At 43.6% G+C, this 18,112-nt stretch overlaps 1 protein-coding gene across 2 annotated transcripts in view; it reads right to left on the bottom strand.

The window, feature by feature from the left end:
* Nucleotides 1–18,112, bottom strand: part of LOC129774949 (uncharacterized) — a 41,429-nt gene that overhangs the window by 2,169 nt on the left and 21,148 nt on the right. The window lies entirely within an intron of this gene.

Below are 18,112 nucleotides of genomic sequence, written 5' to 3'. Positions count from 1 at the left end.
GCAATTGGAATACCCACATTACGTATTTGAAGCAAAAATGTCAAAAGACGGTAAATTTTCTCCGCTCGATCTGCGGCACCGTGGTGGGGAGCTCATCCGGGAGATCTCATAACGCTTCATAAAACAACTATTATTCTGGAGTATGGGTCTTTCTGCTTTTTCTCAGCAACTAAAAGTCACCATCTAAAATTGGAACCAATTCAATATCATTGTCTGCGTATAGCTCTCGGCTGCATGCACTCAACGCATAACTTGAGGTTCTAGCAGGAGTAACACCTCCACAGAACCGTTCTGAGAACTTTCTCTCAATGTTGGTGATTGACGAGAGATCGACGAAAGCATCCAATTTTTTTCAGCATGTGAAAACAACTTCTTCAATCAATGTGTTCGTCGCGCATCATACGATACCACTCAGTGAGTGAGCGAATCCAAACATGTGGTAGACAAGTTCATTCTGTCTCGTAAGTAGAAAGAACAGCAGCTCTGTCGACCAATGATTCACTCTCCGTCGATCGGATTTGTGTGCGGATGAGACAGAGAAGGATCGCCAAGCGATAATTTTCCCGTGATTGTACTCGTTTGAACAATTATCATACCGACAGCAAGCGTTTTAAGGGCCAATGCAGCAAATGTCTGTATATTGTGATGCATACCGTACAAATATTTATAAGCAGGGCGGCGATTTTTATTCGATCAGTTGTTTTTGAATGTCCCCTACTTATTCTTTAAATTTATCAGGTTTAATACATATTTTAGATTAATGTGGGTTAATTGTATATGCGATTAAAGATGTTATGATTTGTAAATGCTTGTGGTACAGTAGTTTGCTTCCGAAGAATAGCAGCATAAAGGACATTGGAAAACCGCCAGCAAGTAACTTTTAACGACCAAAATAAACAGGACCACAGGTAACGTAAAGAAGAAAACATCGAATAAAAAAGTCTGGTGCATGAGAATATACACACAGATATGATATGAAATTGATAGCAAGAATTTTTATGTTATCCGGATGGTCAATATTTACCAGTTTTCGCATGGAGTATAGCGTTTCACCAATCGATGGAAAATAAATACGATACAGTAATCTTCCGAATATACATATTTCAGTTTTTGCGGAATGTTTCTTCAGGAAAGAAATGAAGTTCTAATGTAAATCCGAAAGAATTTTTCACACCATCAAATAACGTTACGTTCCAGATTGTATCCATTACTTCTCCCAACAAAACGTTTTTAACCTGTTTTTAACCCTAATATACTCGCGCAAATGGTCTACCAGACCGACAATCAATAATTTTGTTTTAAAGAGGATGAATTAAATCACTTTAAAAACTGAGTTAAGGCGAAGAACACATATTAATAGATTATCACGTATGCTGAATTATTGAAATATTGAACAGCTTTTCTTCTGTTAAGAACTTAATAACAGAAAAGGTTACAATTAGGATTTTTTGGGGTTATATTGAAATAGTTTTAATATAAGTTAAGAAAGAGTAAGTACAGGTCGGACTCGTTCAGCCGGAGTATTTTGGTTTTGATTTTTTTTTTTGATCGAAAGTTTTGAACAATTTGTTAATATACTTTATAAATATGGTTATTTGAACAAATTTGTACGAAGCTAGATAGAGGAGAGAGCTGGAAAAGGGGTTATTAGCTGGAATTATTATCTATACAACTAGTTTCGATTATCTGCAGTAAATTTATATACGTTGGCAATTCCAAATTTAAATGAATACAACGATTTAATATTTAAACATACCTAATATGATAATTTGATTAAACATGGATGTAGTTAGGATGAGCAATGTCTGTTTAGTATGTTTTAATTCGGTTATCAACAGTGCATCATATGATCTTTCGAATAATCATGGATGTAGTAAGGAAAAGGAAAAGTTGGGGTAGGAGTGTTGAGATTGTTGCAAAGAATACAAAATAAGTGATTAATCTTTGAATCCGCTTAGATAGTTCTTTGATTTATTGGATTCTCAAAAGATGTCTATTTCGCATCTTCATATGTTACGATATTATCGCAGAATAGATTTAATTTAATTTATTTTTTTTCTTGCAAATTATTATTTATTTTGGTTTAAAAATAAATTCACGAGTAACGATGTGCATTAGAGTGCCAATGAGAATGGTCATCTCAAATTTACGAATGGGACTTCCTGAAAAAAAAGATTACCTCGAAAAAATACACTATACAATATTTTAGCTCGTTCAGACAGTACTTACTGTTGTCGTAAAGACGCCAAAGTTTGAGTCATCCGAAAACCACAGAATCACCGTTCATGCGTTCATGCGTTCTTTTACAGCCGACAACGGGATCAATGGAATCATTCGGTACCTCGTCCCAAGCCTCGGCCACCCAAAACATAGCATCCCTAATGTTGATTCGCTTAACCATCTCATCGAACTCTCCTTGGCTCCTGGATGCCAAGCTTTTGCTTGTATTTGGACTTGATCATTTGAATAATATGTGGTTCATGAGCTGGCAACACAAGGCAATGTTTTTTTTTCGAATTTCAAAACATTATTCCTCCCCCATGGGGCGCTAGTCAATTTGTGGCTACGATACTGCATTGTACAAATAAGTCAGTGCAAATCATAGTTATTTTACCTTTACCGAGAGATTTCCTTTTAATTTTCTTATGATTCGATTATCCGGAAAATTCGATCATCCGGAAAATTCAATCATCCGGAGTGAAAATAAAATCAACATTCCGTTTCATCTCTAGTCGAGAGTGAGCAGTCTGAGAAACTCATCATCCATTGCAGACCATTGGACAAAACGATTTCTTCAAAGATTTGGTGTCTTTGCGAAAGCCATCAAAGTCCAGCGCGGATACAACCAGGTTACAAAACTAGAGGGACGAGATCTAGCTTCATGAGGATGCATCGTATGCCTTTTCGAAATTTACAACAAATCAGTCTAGCCAGCAAGTAATCAACTACCCATCTCCTCTTGGATGATGCCTACACACGCTATTAATGAGTTTTTCACACGCTACCAATGATAAATCATTGATTTTTGATACAAGTTATCTCAAAAGCTTATTTCAATAAGTGCGATCGTTTGCCCCATAGGCTGCGAACTTGTGCCTCCACTATTGGACAAAAATCCGCTTTTGACAATTTGTATTATAATAAATATTGGACAAGCAAAACTCGAAGCACTTATAGATTGCGTTTCGAAGGTTATATATAGTTACTATTTAGTAAGCAAACTGAACCTCATTGGCTTTCCTTTTAAAAGTTATTAGACCACAACTGTTAGGTGCGCACCTGCGAGCATTAGCACATCGAAAAGTTATATTTTCATCGCATCGCATTTTTGCCTTGCGATTCAATTCTTTTCTGAGAGCGACACCACTCTATCACAAAGCGATTCGATCCAAAGCTCCGAGGCTAACCACCCAATCGGATCAGGAAACGAAAGTAAAGCGACGGCAGAAACTAACGAACGAATCATAAAATGATACAAGCAAGCATCGATGAACACGCGCACAAATACCAAACGATGACTCTCACGCTGTGTTCATTCAGTGTTTTCGTTGACGCGTCAGTTTTCTGTTTCATGAGTGATTTAAAACATATTATTGTGTGCGTTGAATGAATCAAATAAGAGAATTGAACGAGCGCTCGTTGATACGATTGGAACCATCCTTGCGCTTCTCTCAGAATACTGGTGAAATGCGGAGTCACGAACACACTTGTGATTTAAAAAAAAATTTCATCTAAATATACAATCTCGGTTTATAAAAATTTATCACCACTATATTTCGTCAGATATTTGTCTTCCATCGTTTACTCCAGACCGTGCTCACTTCACAGCACAGCAGTTCCTCAATTAAATACGATCTGTCGATGAAACAAGCAATACTTGGAATTTCAGATCATTTCAGACCAACTTCCATTCCCCATATTTTTAACCGAAAGTACCGAAAAGTCAATTGAATGAAAAGATACTTCACTGATGGGTCTCGCCTCAATGAATCCACTGGTTTGGCGTCGTGCACAAATTACGTAACGCGATAAGGCGGGGTAGGGGGGTTCGAGGTTGCGTTACTTTCTGTATATTAGAGATAGGAAATTGCGTTAGGTAGAGGGGGAGGGGGTTCAAAATCCGGATTTTTAGCGTTACGTAATTTGTGCACGACGCCTTTTGGTGTTCTCAATGAAAATTCGAGCGCCTTGCGTAAACTGCAGGAACCTTGTTCCGTTTATGTTGCTGAACTGGCAGCAATCGACTTCGCATTAGGGAACAACAAGCTTTCAGACCATTACTTCATTTTCTCGGAAAGTCTCAGTTCGCTTGAGGCTCTTCAGTCGATGAAAACTAGTAGGCACTCATCTTATTTCCTAACAAAAGTGAGGCAGCAGATGACTGCACTGATCGAAAGATCTTATAAGATAACCTTTGTATGGGTCCCCTCTCATTGTTATATTCCTGGCAATGAGAAGGCGGACACTCTCGCAAAGGTGGGTGCCCAGTAAGGCGCTATTGTTTGATAGACAGAATTCATACGATGAATCTTTCCAATTACTGCGTCAGAGTTCCCTCTTGAGTTGGTAATCCGACTGAGACACTGGAAGTCTTGGGTATTCCAATGCAAGTCATGGGCGGTGGTTATATCCAATTATTCCAAATGTTTCTTTGAGAGCGTGGTTCAATAGTTTGGACGTAAGTCGTGACTTCATTCGCATATTGAGTATACTTATGTCCAACCACTTCACACCTAGCGGCATTTCCACAGAATAAATCTTGTTCAAAGCAACGTCAGTCGGTGTGGAAAACGTACGATGACATCGATCACGTAGTTTGGCAATGTGCAGGTAATGACGCTGCCAGATAGTACCTTTAGAATACCCTTAGAGGCTCAAGGAATACAACCCCATGTTTCTATTAAGACCGTGTTGGGAACTTGCGGCATCTGCCATATGCAGTCGATCTATGTGTTTGGGAAACAGTCTAGTATAAAATTTGTAATGCTTTTATGTCCTTTTTCGTTATTAGTTTGTTTGTCTTGTCCCTTCATCCCACCGTCACCCATCCTCGGCAGCCAGTCGAACACCAGATGCTATGCCTGGTCATTATGCACAATGCGTGTGGCAACCCTCGGTTGAGACAACGGTACCCCTTATCCATATCCCTAACCTATCCTGTTCCACAGAAACCTCGAGTAACCGCAAGTATTCGGTCGAATCCTACTAAACATAGTGTCGCCGCTAGCTGAAATCAGCTGTTAGCGTTCGTTCAATTTTCCTTCCACCAGCTGTAAAGCGACAATATGAGCGCGCTGCCGTGCCACTGACCGAGCGGGGGATCAGATTACAAAGAGCTGATTCATTACGCGCACGCGTTCGCGAGTATGGATATAGGTCAGTTGTGCTAGGATCAGCAATTAGATTTCGTCGCGGTTTAACCTAACCAGCGACTGGAAGAGAACATACTGTATAAAAAGTATAGCATGGACACATATTCCCGATTCGAAAGGGATACCGAATTCGAACGCCCTTTGCTTCCCGGGTGGCAAAATATTATTGAATGAAATTGTAACTCCTTTCACACTGGGAAGCAAGGGGCATCAAAATTGCTGACAATCCATTATCTTAGTATTTAAGAACCCACAAAGCATGTAAATAATCAGTATCAATAAAGTATCCAAAGAATAGTCAAGTAGTACGTTCGGGTCCTCTACATCCGAAAAAGGTTTCCTCCGGCGTGAGGAAGTTTACTAAGTTGCATCTTTCACTTCGCTACAAATCCTGAGTTACTCTGTTTCACTGGAACATAGAAACTTACAAACAAACTTGGAATTAGAATTGGCCTGTACTGCAGGACGGTTCTAACCAAACCTCTCCCTTGCAAGGAAGTTATCATTGGAGTTCTCGTTACGCGGGAATTTCATTGTCTAACTTCTGGTTAAGTCTTGGACGGTCTGTTCAGCAGAACGTCGAATACTGACCGGCAACCCAACTCGCGTCGTAAGGTCGGCGTGTATCGATCGCCGACATATGGTGGCTCCAGAGAGGACTCGTTCGAATTAAAACGCGACGCGAAGTTAAAACTCGTAAACCGAATCACTAAAGTGAAGATACTCCGGGACCGGTAACAGTCTCGTTAACGCGAAATGAAAGAACAGAACCACGTAATCCGAAGAAGCATGACGGAATACGTGAACAATCCAAATGGACACTGCCGTTTGTGTACGGCAGAGGACACTTCGGATCGGACTATGGCCGAGTGCTCCAAGTGTAACTGGTTCCACATCACTTGTGTGGGACTGGAACTTAAGCCCTCCAAGAGGGAAGCATGGAACTGTCCGCAATGCGTCAAAGAGATCAACGAGCTCCAGCAACTGAGAAAGGAGATCGAAGATTTAAAGGCGAAGCAACGAGTCGTCCAACGGAGCAACCAACAGTAGCAGATCCGCTCGAGATAATTCGTCGCCAATTTGAGTCTCAAATGGAGAGTCAAAAGAAGAGGGACGAAGCCTACCAAAAGGCAATGCAGGATCTGGTATCGGGCCTGGGATCTGGAGGATCCAGGACAAAAACAGAGGTACCAGTGGGCACGTTAGCCCCAACGTCGGTAACCCTACCGACAGAGTTAACCAACTTGCTGCGGAAACAAGCAGCAACATCTTTACCCATGTTTCATGGGTCATACAAGGAGTGGCCGAACTTAAAACGTTTGTATGACGAAAGCAAACAAACAGGAAACTTCAGCGATGCTGACAACGTGAGCCGTCTGATGGCTCAATTAGGAAAAAGGCCAAAATCATACGTCAGCGCCCTAATGATGGACCCTGGCAACGAAAGGCAGATCATCGAAACACTATCAAGTATATACGGCCAACCAATGGCGATATACAACGAACTGTGGGCAGACTTAACCAGGTTGAGGAACCCAAGAATGGAAAACCCACAAACAATGATCGAGTTTGTGGTCACACTAGGGAATTTAGTGTGCAACATGAGGATGATAAACCAAAGATCATACCTCAACAACCCACTCCATCTGGCAGAAATAGTAGGAAAGCTTCCCTTGAACATCAGAGAGCAGTGGGCCGATAAAGAAACTAACTGTCTTATGCCCATGGAAGGGCAAGAACCAATCAGATTAACATTGGAGGATCTGTACAACTTTTTGGTGCCACAACAAAGAAAGGCGACGCTACTTTTGGCCCAAAGAGTGAATTATGAAAAACCTTTGCTGAGAAACGAAAATCAAGGCAGAACGAATGTCCACAATGAAGGCATCAAGCAAAATTGCTCCCACTGCTCCCAACAGCATAGGATAAACATGTGTGAAGCTTTCAAAAAGCTCGATAGCAAGAAGAAACAGCAAATAGTCCAAGATAAACGGTTATGTTTCAACTGTCTTGGTAAAAACCATCAAAGTAAGGACTGCAAGTCCACCCGAACATGTGCAGTGGCGGGATGTAAACGTCGACATCACACGTTGCTGCATGAACGATCTACTTTGAAGGAGGAACCGGAAGCTAAGAAGGTTCAGAATCCAGCGGAAAGGGAAACATCAGCCAAAAACACAAGACAAGAAGGAAAACCATCAACGTCAAAGGACATCGAAGTGGAAGAGGAAAGGACAAACCTGCATGCCGTGAGGAAGAACAAAATATACTTCCAAGTTATTCCAGTAACATTATCAGCAAGAGGGAAATCCCTCGATACTTTCGCCTTTCTCGACCACGGTTCCTCGAACAGTTTGATTCTAAAAGATGCAGCTGAGGAACTTGAGTTACATGGACCATCCTCACCCCTTAAAATGTTGTGGACCAACGAATCGGAATATTCTGACCCAGAGAGTCAGCTGGTGTCGTTTGGTATCAAAGGTACTAATAATATAACCCATTCGATGAGAAACGTCCGCACAATCAGAAAACTCTCCTTGCCGAGACAAACACTGGATTACGATGAATTAAAGGAAAAATACCGTCATCTAAGAGGACTTCCAATCCACGGATATCAAAACGCTAAACCGACCTTGTTAATTGGGCTAGATCATCCCTTATTATTGACACCAACGAATCAGCGTGTCAGCAAAGAAGGTCCAGTAGCGGCTAAAACACCACTGGGATGGACCATATACGGGAACGATAAATTGGAAACAGACTCAATCTTCACGTATATTCAAATGGAGACAGAAACTCTAAGAGAAGAAATTCAAAAATTCTTCTCTACGGAAGAATTTTGCGTGAAAGTAACGACGATAGACGAACGTAGTACCGAAGAAAAACGAGCAGCACAAATAATGGAACAAGCGACAACATATCTTGGAAATCAATATTAGATGGGACTGCTATGGAAACAACCAAGAGTAATAATGCCTTCCACCGAAAGTTACAAGGCTGCCCTCAAACGACTAGAGACAATGGAGACAAAAATGAAGAAGTCACCAGAATTCGCCAAATGGTACAAAGATAAAATACAAGATTACCTAAAAAAGGGATATGCCAGGAAACTAACATACAAGGAAATAACACAAACTTCCGATAAAACGTATTATCTACCACACTTTGCCGTAGAAAATCCAAACAAATCTCCCCGTCTAGTCTTCGATGCCAAATCCAAAGTCCAAGGAGTTTCCTTAAATACAGAACTTTTAACAGGACCAGAAGAATTACCCACGATTCTCGGCGTTCTCATAAGATTCCGTGAAGGGATGTACGCAGTAGCAGGAGACATACGAGAAATGTTCTATCAAGTGAGAACAAGAGAAGAGGATCAGGATGCCCTAAGATTCCTATTTAGAGACGAGAATCAAACAATGGGACACTACGTCATGCAAGTTATGATATTTGGAGCTACGTGCTCCCCCGCCTGTGCACAGTACATAAAAAACAAGAATGCCGAAATATTGATCATAAAACAAACACAAAGAGAATCATATCCACAAGATTTAATCACGCTAGAAAACAACGGAAGGGTTGAAGTGAACAGCTCCATAGCTGAACTAGAACCAACACTTGACAGTGATGGGGTAATAAGAACTACCGGTAGATTGGACAAAGCAAGATCACTACCATACGCGGTCCGACACCCAATAATAATTCCAAATAAGCACCACGTGACCGACCTCATTACGAAGGATCACCACGAGAGATTCCTCCATCGCCAATTGGAAGCAGTAATTGCAGCGATCAGACTAAACTTCTGGATAGTAAACACCCGCAGTGCAGTTAAACGCGCATTCGCGAAATGTCAGTGGTGTAAAAACCAAAAATCCACCCCGCAAGCACCTCAAATGGGATTACTACCCGAATGCAGGACTAGCCCTTCAACGAAGGCCTTCATTCACACTGGAATCGATTACTTCGGCCCCATGGAAATTACAGTCCGCCGGTCAACAGAAAAACGTTGGGGCGCATTATTTACTTGCATGGCTACCAGAGCTGTACACCTAGAACTAGCAGACGATCTTACCACAGACGCTCTTATTCGATGCATCCTCACTCTACAATACAGACGTGGCCAAATAAAAGCTATTTACAGCGATAACGGCACAAATATGCAAGGAGCGAGCAACCTCTTCAAGGCATTGGAAAAAAGAACCGCAAGCAAAGGGATTGAATGGCATTTCATCCCACCCTCAGCACCACATTTTGGCGGTGCTTGGGAGAGAATGGTTCAAGAAACCAAAAAACTGCTCAAGCAAAAACTATGGGGAAATTCAAAACCCAATGAAAGTGAATTGAGGCTTGCACTCACGGAAATAGAGTACCTGTTAAACAGTCGCCCATTAACACATATACCGCTAAACGTGGACGACAACGAACCGCTGACCCCCAATCATTTCCTAATGGGTGCTGCTGATACACCGTACCCGTCATTAAGTGACGTTAATAAAGCAGAAGCGAGCAGGAGTCACTGGCTCAAAGTTCAGCATGCCACACAAAACTTCTGGGAACGTTGAACCACAGAATATTTACCAAAGCTAATGAAACGCGAAAAATGGAGAAAACCAATGGAACCTCTACAAAAGGATGACATAGTTGTAATGGCCGACGAACAAATTAAAGGAAAATTCCACAAGGGAATAATCACCGAAACATATCCATCATCAAGCGGACAAGTGCGATCGGTGACAGTTAAATTCGGAAAGAACCAATTAGTTAGGCCGGCCGTTAAACTTGCAAAACTCGATGTGAAGACGCCGAGTACAACCGTCTTCACAGGACATATCAACCTAACAACACTGCCCGATGAGCCTAAGAGAATTAAACGAATGCAAGAGATCGGCCAAGACAACTTCCAACATTGGGCAAAAAGGCAAAAAATTGATCTCGACAAAGTAAAGGAGCTAGCTAGTCGGATACCTAAGGCTAAACCAAAAAAGCCGATAAGAAAATCCAAACCTAACATACTGGCAAAATTCCTAACAGCGACTGCACTCCTCTCCGCAATTCAACCAAGTAATACGATAACCATCAACCCAATAAACGATCCAGGCATACTTTTTAACCATGATGGATCCTACATGTTAAAACGAGGCATCTGGTACACAAACGTCGATACAAATCTTTCGCCGATGGAGGACCTAACCACAATTAACAGAATTTATGAAAATATAACCAATGCTCTGACGAAATTCAGACAAACGGTTCGAGATGACTCCATATTAGAAATTAAAACTTCTATGGAACAACAGAAAATGGTAACCACGCAAGAATTGTTGGCCCTCAAGAGACATAAAAGAAGCAAAGGAATATTCGGTTTTCTTAAAGATATTCTATTCGGCGGAGACAATATGGAAGAAGAAATCGACGCAATCAAAAATCGCCAAAATTTAGAGATGCATGAAATATCGGACAAAATTATCAAAATGCACGCCAAAAATCATCAGCTAAATGACTACATCAATAACAAAATACAAAATATGAACCTGAAAATCCAAGGGCTGAAAAGAAAATATACAACACAGGCAGCTGAAGATACAGTACGCCGATTAACCGAGTCTATACTGCTGGCCAACCAGTTCATGGAGAATACGGTAAACAAATACAAGGCTATCCAATCGCACCCATTCAACTATACGGAGACAGAGAAAATTATGAAGGAAATAAGTAAGCAACTGCCGAATGGATATGAAATTTAAAACGATCCCCTCGGCACACAATTCGGCTTGGAAGAAACAAATGGACATCTCCATATTACTATGCAAACAGTTATAATAAGCAGCGAAATATACGAATTATTCAGAATCATACCAGTACCCTCGCCAGCAAACAGAACCATCATCGTTTCCGATCATAACTTCATCGCAATGAGTCATACGCAGAAGTTCTTCTACCCAGCACCAGATAGAGAACGCTTCAACAAGAGCCATTACATTTCCGACCAACACACCATCAAAACTGAACCAGATTGCATCACAGCGGCACTTCTTAAAATTCATACAAAGGAACAATGTAAACTCAAACAACTACCATACGATTATATGGAAATAATACCTCTGGCGAAAGTTAATCAATTTATCTACTACACACACAATCCAAACAGTATAAGAATACACTGTGACAAAACGATAACTCCCAGTTATTACGCGGCTTTAGTGAAACTAAACACGGATTGCGAGATACAATCAAAGAAAGGTGTAACATATGCAACCATACAAGAAGAAAGTAATACAACAAAATTGTATCATCGAACCAAAACCGACACTTTACACATGATATGGAACCAAGGAGACAAACCACTCACCAAACAAGATCCAACTGAAGAAGAAGAATCACCTACTATCAACACAAATTCAAACCACCATGGTTTGATCATAGTGATAATCACAATCATCTTTACCACGATATCGGCCGCAATAGTGGCATACTACTTCATCGGCCGAGAAAAGGAACACACAACAGATGGCTCGATAGCTATCTCCCGTGAGACGACCCCTAGAAGAAGCGAGAGAAGACCACCACCAAGACCAATACCCAGGATCATGATGACTAACGAAGCAGATAGTATAATATGAATAAATAACAAAAAAACTGTTCCTAGCACAATTGACAAATTTATCGTAATTCTGTCGAGCAGAATTACGGTGGGCCGGTATGTCGCCGCTAGCTGAAATCAGCTGTTAGCGTTCGTTCAATTTTCCTTCCACCAGCTGTAAAGCGACAATATGAGCGCGCTGCCGTGCCACTGACCGAGCGGGGGATCAGATTACAAAGAGCTGATTCATTACGCACGCGTTCGCGAGTATGGATATCGGTCAGTTGTGCTAGGATCAGCAATTAGATTTCGTCGCGGTTTAACCTAACCAGCGACTGGAAGAGAACATACTGTATAAAAAGTATAGCATGGACACATATTCCCGATTCGAAAGGGATACCGAATTCGAACGCCCTTTGCTTCCCGGGTGGCAAAATATTATTGAATGGAATTGTAACTCCTTTCACACTGGGAAGCAAGGGGCATCAAAATTGCTGACAATCCATTATCTTAGTATTTAAGAACCCACAAAGCATGTAAATAATCAGTATCAATAAAGTATCCAAAGAATAGTCAAGTAGTACGTTCGGGTCCTCTACATCCGAAAAAGGTTTTCCTCCGGCGTGAGGAAGTTTACTAAGTTGCATCTTTCACTTCGCTACAAATCCTGAGTTACTCTGTTTCACTTGTGCTGCAAGTGGAACATAGAAACTTACAAACAAACTTGGAATTAGAATTGGCCTGTACTGCAGGACGGTTCTAACCAAACCTCTTCCTTGCAAGGAAGTTATCATTGGAGTTCTCGTTACGCGGGATTTTCATTGTCTAACTTCTGGTTAAGTCTTGGACGGTCTGTTCAGCAGAACGTCGAATACTGACCGGCAACCAACTCGCGTCGTAAGGTCGGCGTGTATCGATCGCCGACACATAGAATTAAGTTGAAATCTTTTGTGAACAAATTTTGAATGAGCGGCTCCGCGAAGCATACGCGAATGAGCTTTACAAATAAATGAATCTGGATTAACATTCAAATGACCCTAGGTGAACAATGCGATAATTTTCATACTATTTTGTACATACCAGAAAATAGAAAGTAGAAAATCATAAAAAATAGAAATTGATCGATTTCATCCCGCTAAAATTTTTCCAAATTAACGCTTAAGGATTTCTTTTAACAAAACTTTCTATAGCTTTTCGTAGCCTTAGCACCAGTACTGGTTTTAAAAATAATGAGGTATAAATTCAACAGAATAACTCTGAAATATTCACTTTTTTCTGAAAATCGTGATCAATTTGCCCCCGGTTTACGTTACCATTTTTGTTCTTATCAGACTTATCTCACTTCTTAACTAGGCGAACCTAGCCAGAATTTTCACCTGCCCCCGGGCTTCTGAATGCCAAAGGGGGGCTAGGCTCTGCGGAATGCACGTATCTGCATGCTCGTGCTGTTTTAGTCCTGACCGAGGAATTGTCGGACAATCGCGCAGGTGCTAAGGATGACCGACTTTTGGATGCCGGCCAATTCCTTCTCGATGTTCAACACCTTTAGCGCTTCCAGAAGTGTCTTCGGGATAATTCCAGTTCCAGAGAGAACGACTGGAACAATTCTTGGGACCTCCCTTAGCCCCCACAGTTCCTTGAGCTCCACGGCCAATGGTCGGTACTTGCAGATTTTTCGACCGTGGGTCTCCTCCAGATTCTGGTTCAATGGAATAGCGACATCGATGATGGTGACTTTGCGGTCGCTCTTGTCGTAAACCATTATATCTGGGCGGTTGTGGTGGATCGAGAGGTCGGTCAGAACAGTGCGATCCCAGTACAGCTTGAAACGGTAATTTTCCAGGACAGGTGCAGGCAGGTACCGGTAGTTTGGTACGTTGTCTTCCAGCAGAGCACATTGGAGCGCCAGTTGTCGATAAACAATACGGGCCACGTTGTTGTGGCGCTCGGTGTAGGCTGCGTTGGCCAAAACGGGACAGCCTCCCATAATGTGCTCTATGTTTTCACCTGGTTGATGACACATCCGGCAAATGTCATCAACGTCTTGATGCCAGACGTACCGCCTGCAGTTTCTCGTCGGCATTATCCTGTCCTGGATGGCTATCATGTCGGCTTCTACTACTGAAGAGAGTTCACCACGCGTTAGCCACAGATTAGATGCGGCCTTGTCGACGTGTGGCCGGTCCAGTTGATGGGGGTGGGCACCATGCACTGCCTTCTGCTTCCAAGCTGCAATCTTCTCCTCCACTGTCTGCAGATTGCAGTTGAGTTGGTACTCCGCTTGCGCCAAGTGCAGAGCGCTGTATCCTCTGTCGGCGGCGCAGACAGCCCGGTATAGCGCGTTTTGGTTGGCGCGTTCTGCGAAGTACTCGCGCAGTTGTCGTACCTGGGCAACACACAGTGCAGAAATGTCGACGATTCCAAGTCCCCCTTCTTTGCGTGGTAGTGAAACTCTCTCCAGTGCCGATTGAGGATGGTGCATTCCGGCCTCTTTGAATGCTTTCCTCATCCTCCTCTCAAGGTCCTCTAGGTCAGTTTTGCTCCATTTGACTACACCAAAACTGAAGGTCAGCAGGGGAACCGCGAATGTGTTAATCGCGCGTACCTTGTTCCCCGCGTTGAGGAAAGTCCTCAGGACACAGTTCACTCGACTCAAGAACTTGTCTCGCAGCTCCGTCTTGATGTCGGAGTGGCGAATCCCGGTGAGCTGTCGGAATCCAAGATATTTACAGGATTCGCCACGAACCATGTCTCTTATAAACTCGCCGTCATAGACCTCGTAGCCTCCGGATTCGGTAAGTTGTCCTTTCAGCAGGTGGACACAGCGACACTTGTCGAGGCCGAACTCCATACAGATGTCCCTGCTTATTTCTTCGACAACCCGGATAGCTACACCTAGACGCTGACGTGAATCAGCGTAGACCTTGAGATCGTCCATGTAAGAGGTATGGGTCACTTCTTCGTGGGCGCCGTCGCCATACCTTATTTTATAGCCATGACCGTTTCTATTGAGCGTCCTACTGAGGGGGTTCAGTGCCAGACAAAACCAAAGCGGGCTAAAAGAGTCGCCTTGGAATATCCCCCTCTTTATCTGCAGCGTTCTAGACTGCAACACATTTTCCCCATCACTAAGGTGCAGAGACGTGCTCCACTGCCTCATCGCATGCTGCAGGAACCTAACGACGACGGGATCAATTTTGTAGAGCTCCAATACCCGGACGAGAAACGAGTGAGGTATGGAGTCATAAGCCTTCCTGTAATCGATATAGGCCATGCTTAGGTTCCGCTGGTTATAAACCGCCTGGCCGACTATGGCTGCGTCGATGATGGCCTGGTCTTTGCAGCCATGCGTATTTTTTCTGCATCCTTTCTGCTCTTCTGCGATGATATGGTGTTGTTCGCAGTGGGCAGAAACTTTGGCGGTTATGATGCTGCTTAATATCTTGTACAGACTCGATAGGCACGTTATCGGCCTGTACTTTGATGGGTTCAATGTGTTGCTGTCTTTCGGGAGGAGGAATGTGACGCCACGGGTGGCGAATTCAGGGAGGTTGTGTGGGTCACGTAGCACCTTGTTGAAGCACTCAGCTATCTTTTGATGTGCGACGGTCAGCTTCTTGTGCCAGAAGTTCTGAACACCATCGGGGCCCGGTGCTGCCCAGTTCCTCAGGTACCGCGAGGCTTCGCGGACATCGTTCTCTTCGACGATGATAGCTGGCATCTCTCCAATTTCACCACAACTCTCCTCCTCCCGTCTTAACCACATTTGCCCGTCGCGATGTTGTACTGGGGTCTCCCAAATACCAGCCCAGAAGTTCGTCACATCGCTAATATCTGGCAAACCTTCGCGGTAGTCGGGCTTCTCGTCGCTAATGTGGTCGTAGAACGCTTTTTCGTTATCTCTGAACATCCGATTTTGTTCCTAGCGCTTTGCAGAGTCAGAGTAACGTTTCAGCCGTTTAGTTAGGACGCTCAATTGTTGTACCAGTGTGTCGAGTTTTTCCTTCAGCTGGTGAGCTCCCAGCTGGCGAAGTTCAGTAGGCCGCACGATCACAGCAACTTGGCGACATAATTTCGCCGATCTGCTGCCTCTTTTGTACGCCATCAGTCTTCCAATTGCGGCGCGCTTGTTTAGGATCCGTTGCTCCAATCTCCTTCGCCATGGAGGCTCACGCCTTTCACGGAGATGTTGGAGCAGTCCGCCTCTTGGCCTAATACGGTATCCTAAACTTTTGGCGGTCGCCACAGCAGCATAGTAAACTTTCAGTTGCAGCTCCTCCATGTTCTCAGCATCAACCAAGTGCAGCGGAAGAACGTGCTCGTTCATGAGCTTTACTGCACTTGTCAGCCTGCGGGAATGCTGCAACTTCGGGATCCTGGGGCGCGACAATGGGTCTGTGTCGCGGAACTGTGAGATCGCCTCGTCGTAGTGGAAGACCAGATCGCGTAGTAGTTGTTGATCTGGCTGTGGGTCTTCCGGTTCAGGGGGTTGTTGTACTGTGGCCTCCACTGGTGCTGATTCGCGTGCCCCACTCGCGAATGAATTGCTCAGCCGTACTGAACTTCGTCTCGACACATCGCTTGCTCTGTTGTTCCTGGAGCTTATTTCTCTCTGCACCTGCTGCTTGATCTCGTCGATTTGCGTTTGGGAGAGCATGTTGTTGCGTACTATCGCTCTACGCCTCGCGTTCATCGCGTTCTGATCAAGCCTCCCGACGAACTCTGGATACGCTTCCTCGAACATTGTTAGTATTCGAGGGCGACCGCTCATGTCCGTCTCCAAAGCAGTGCAGATGTAATAGGCGCGGATCACGAATTCGTTCATTTCGTGTGTCCACATGATCCGGCGCCTAGTGGTACCCACGAGTGTGGACGACTGCCGTCTGGCAGTCACAACACGCCTCGTAGGCGCAGCGTTTCTTGGGTGATGTCGATGGCTGCTGTTTCCGTGTGGCGGTAGCTCTTCGGGTTGAACCCGGCTGGTGGCCCGCTCTTGCACCTCGCCCTCCAGCCGCTGGCCGCTCGCTCTTACTCCCGTTCCAGGACCAGCTCCAGTTCGGGGACCCTCCTCGGGCGATCGCATTCTAAGTATTCTTCGTGAACGTAGCTCCATTTTCTGGGTGTATCTCCTTTGCCCGGGATACAGCGGGTTGGCAAGGCCTCCATGACCCGGGAGGCCTTCCCCGGGAGAGATATAGCGCTCTGACTCGCTCGCACCCCCTCACTTAGCCACTTTCGACACCCGTTCTCGGAGCCAAGACCAGGTGTGTGTTTCCAGTTCACGCCCGATCTAAAAATGTCGTCATATGATCTTCGTGGAGGCGTGAGATAGGAACATTTGAGACCAACGGGCAGGCTCCTACCCTATGTTGATCCCCATTTGAGAACCTGTTCTCAAATGGGGCTCCTACCCCTTATCTATTATTTTCACATTTTTAATTCATGTTTTTATTTTTTTTAAATTACCTGCTTAATTTTCGGAATATTCCATTATCCATGCTTATTTCTGAATGAGCAATACGGAAAGGAAAGAAGACGGCATGTCAATTGTGCCTACACTAATTTCTAAAAATGACACAGCGAACTTCTTTTTCGAATTTCATCATGACCATTTCTCATTTTACTTTGTAACTTCGTAACAGGAGATTCGACAAAACTAATTTTTCCTTCTTCATTCGGGTAAACATTCCATTCGGGTAATTGTCGCATTCGTGTGTTTGTTACATTCGGGTAAACGTTGCATTCGGGTAAGTGTCCATTCGGGTATTTGTCGCTTTCGGGTGGATGGGACACAACCGTGGAGGTGACACTATCCTAGATTAGCTGACGGGCGCCTAGGAATACCTACGCGGGCGACCGGTAGACCGCGGGCGACCGGTAGACCGCGGGCTACCGTTTGGCCATCCCTGCTATAGGGGATTTGTTTATTTATTTATTTTTTATTAAATCGTTTATTTTTACAGGCTCAGTTACATAATTTTAAAGGAGCCAAACTCCTATCTGTATTGTTACAAGTATATATAAACATTTTTCATTAATTCTAGTGTTAATGAAGTAGAGAACCGATTACTCGCGGTTTGCTCGAGTTTAGAAGGGTGACATTTTTTTCAGGAAAAGGAAGGGATATAAGGATATGTTGACAATGTTCACACTCACATTC

This window comes from Toxorhynchites rutilus, chromosome 3, assembly GCF_029784135.1.
Source record: "Toxorhynchites rutilus septentrionalis strain SRP chromosome 3, ASM2978413v1, whole genome shotgun sequence".
Lineage (NCBI taxonomy): Eukaryota > Metazoa > Arthropoda > Insecta > Diptera > Culicidae > Toxorhynchites > Toxorhynchites rutilus.
The sequence above is the reverse complement of the archived record's forward strand: the minus strand, read 5'-3'. Positions and strand labels throughout refer to the sequence as shown.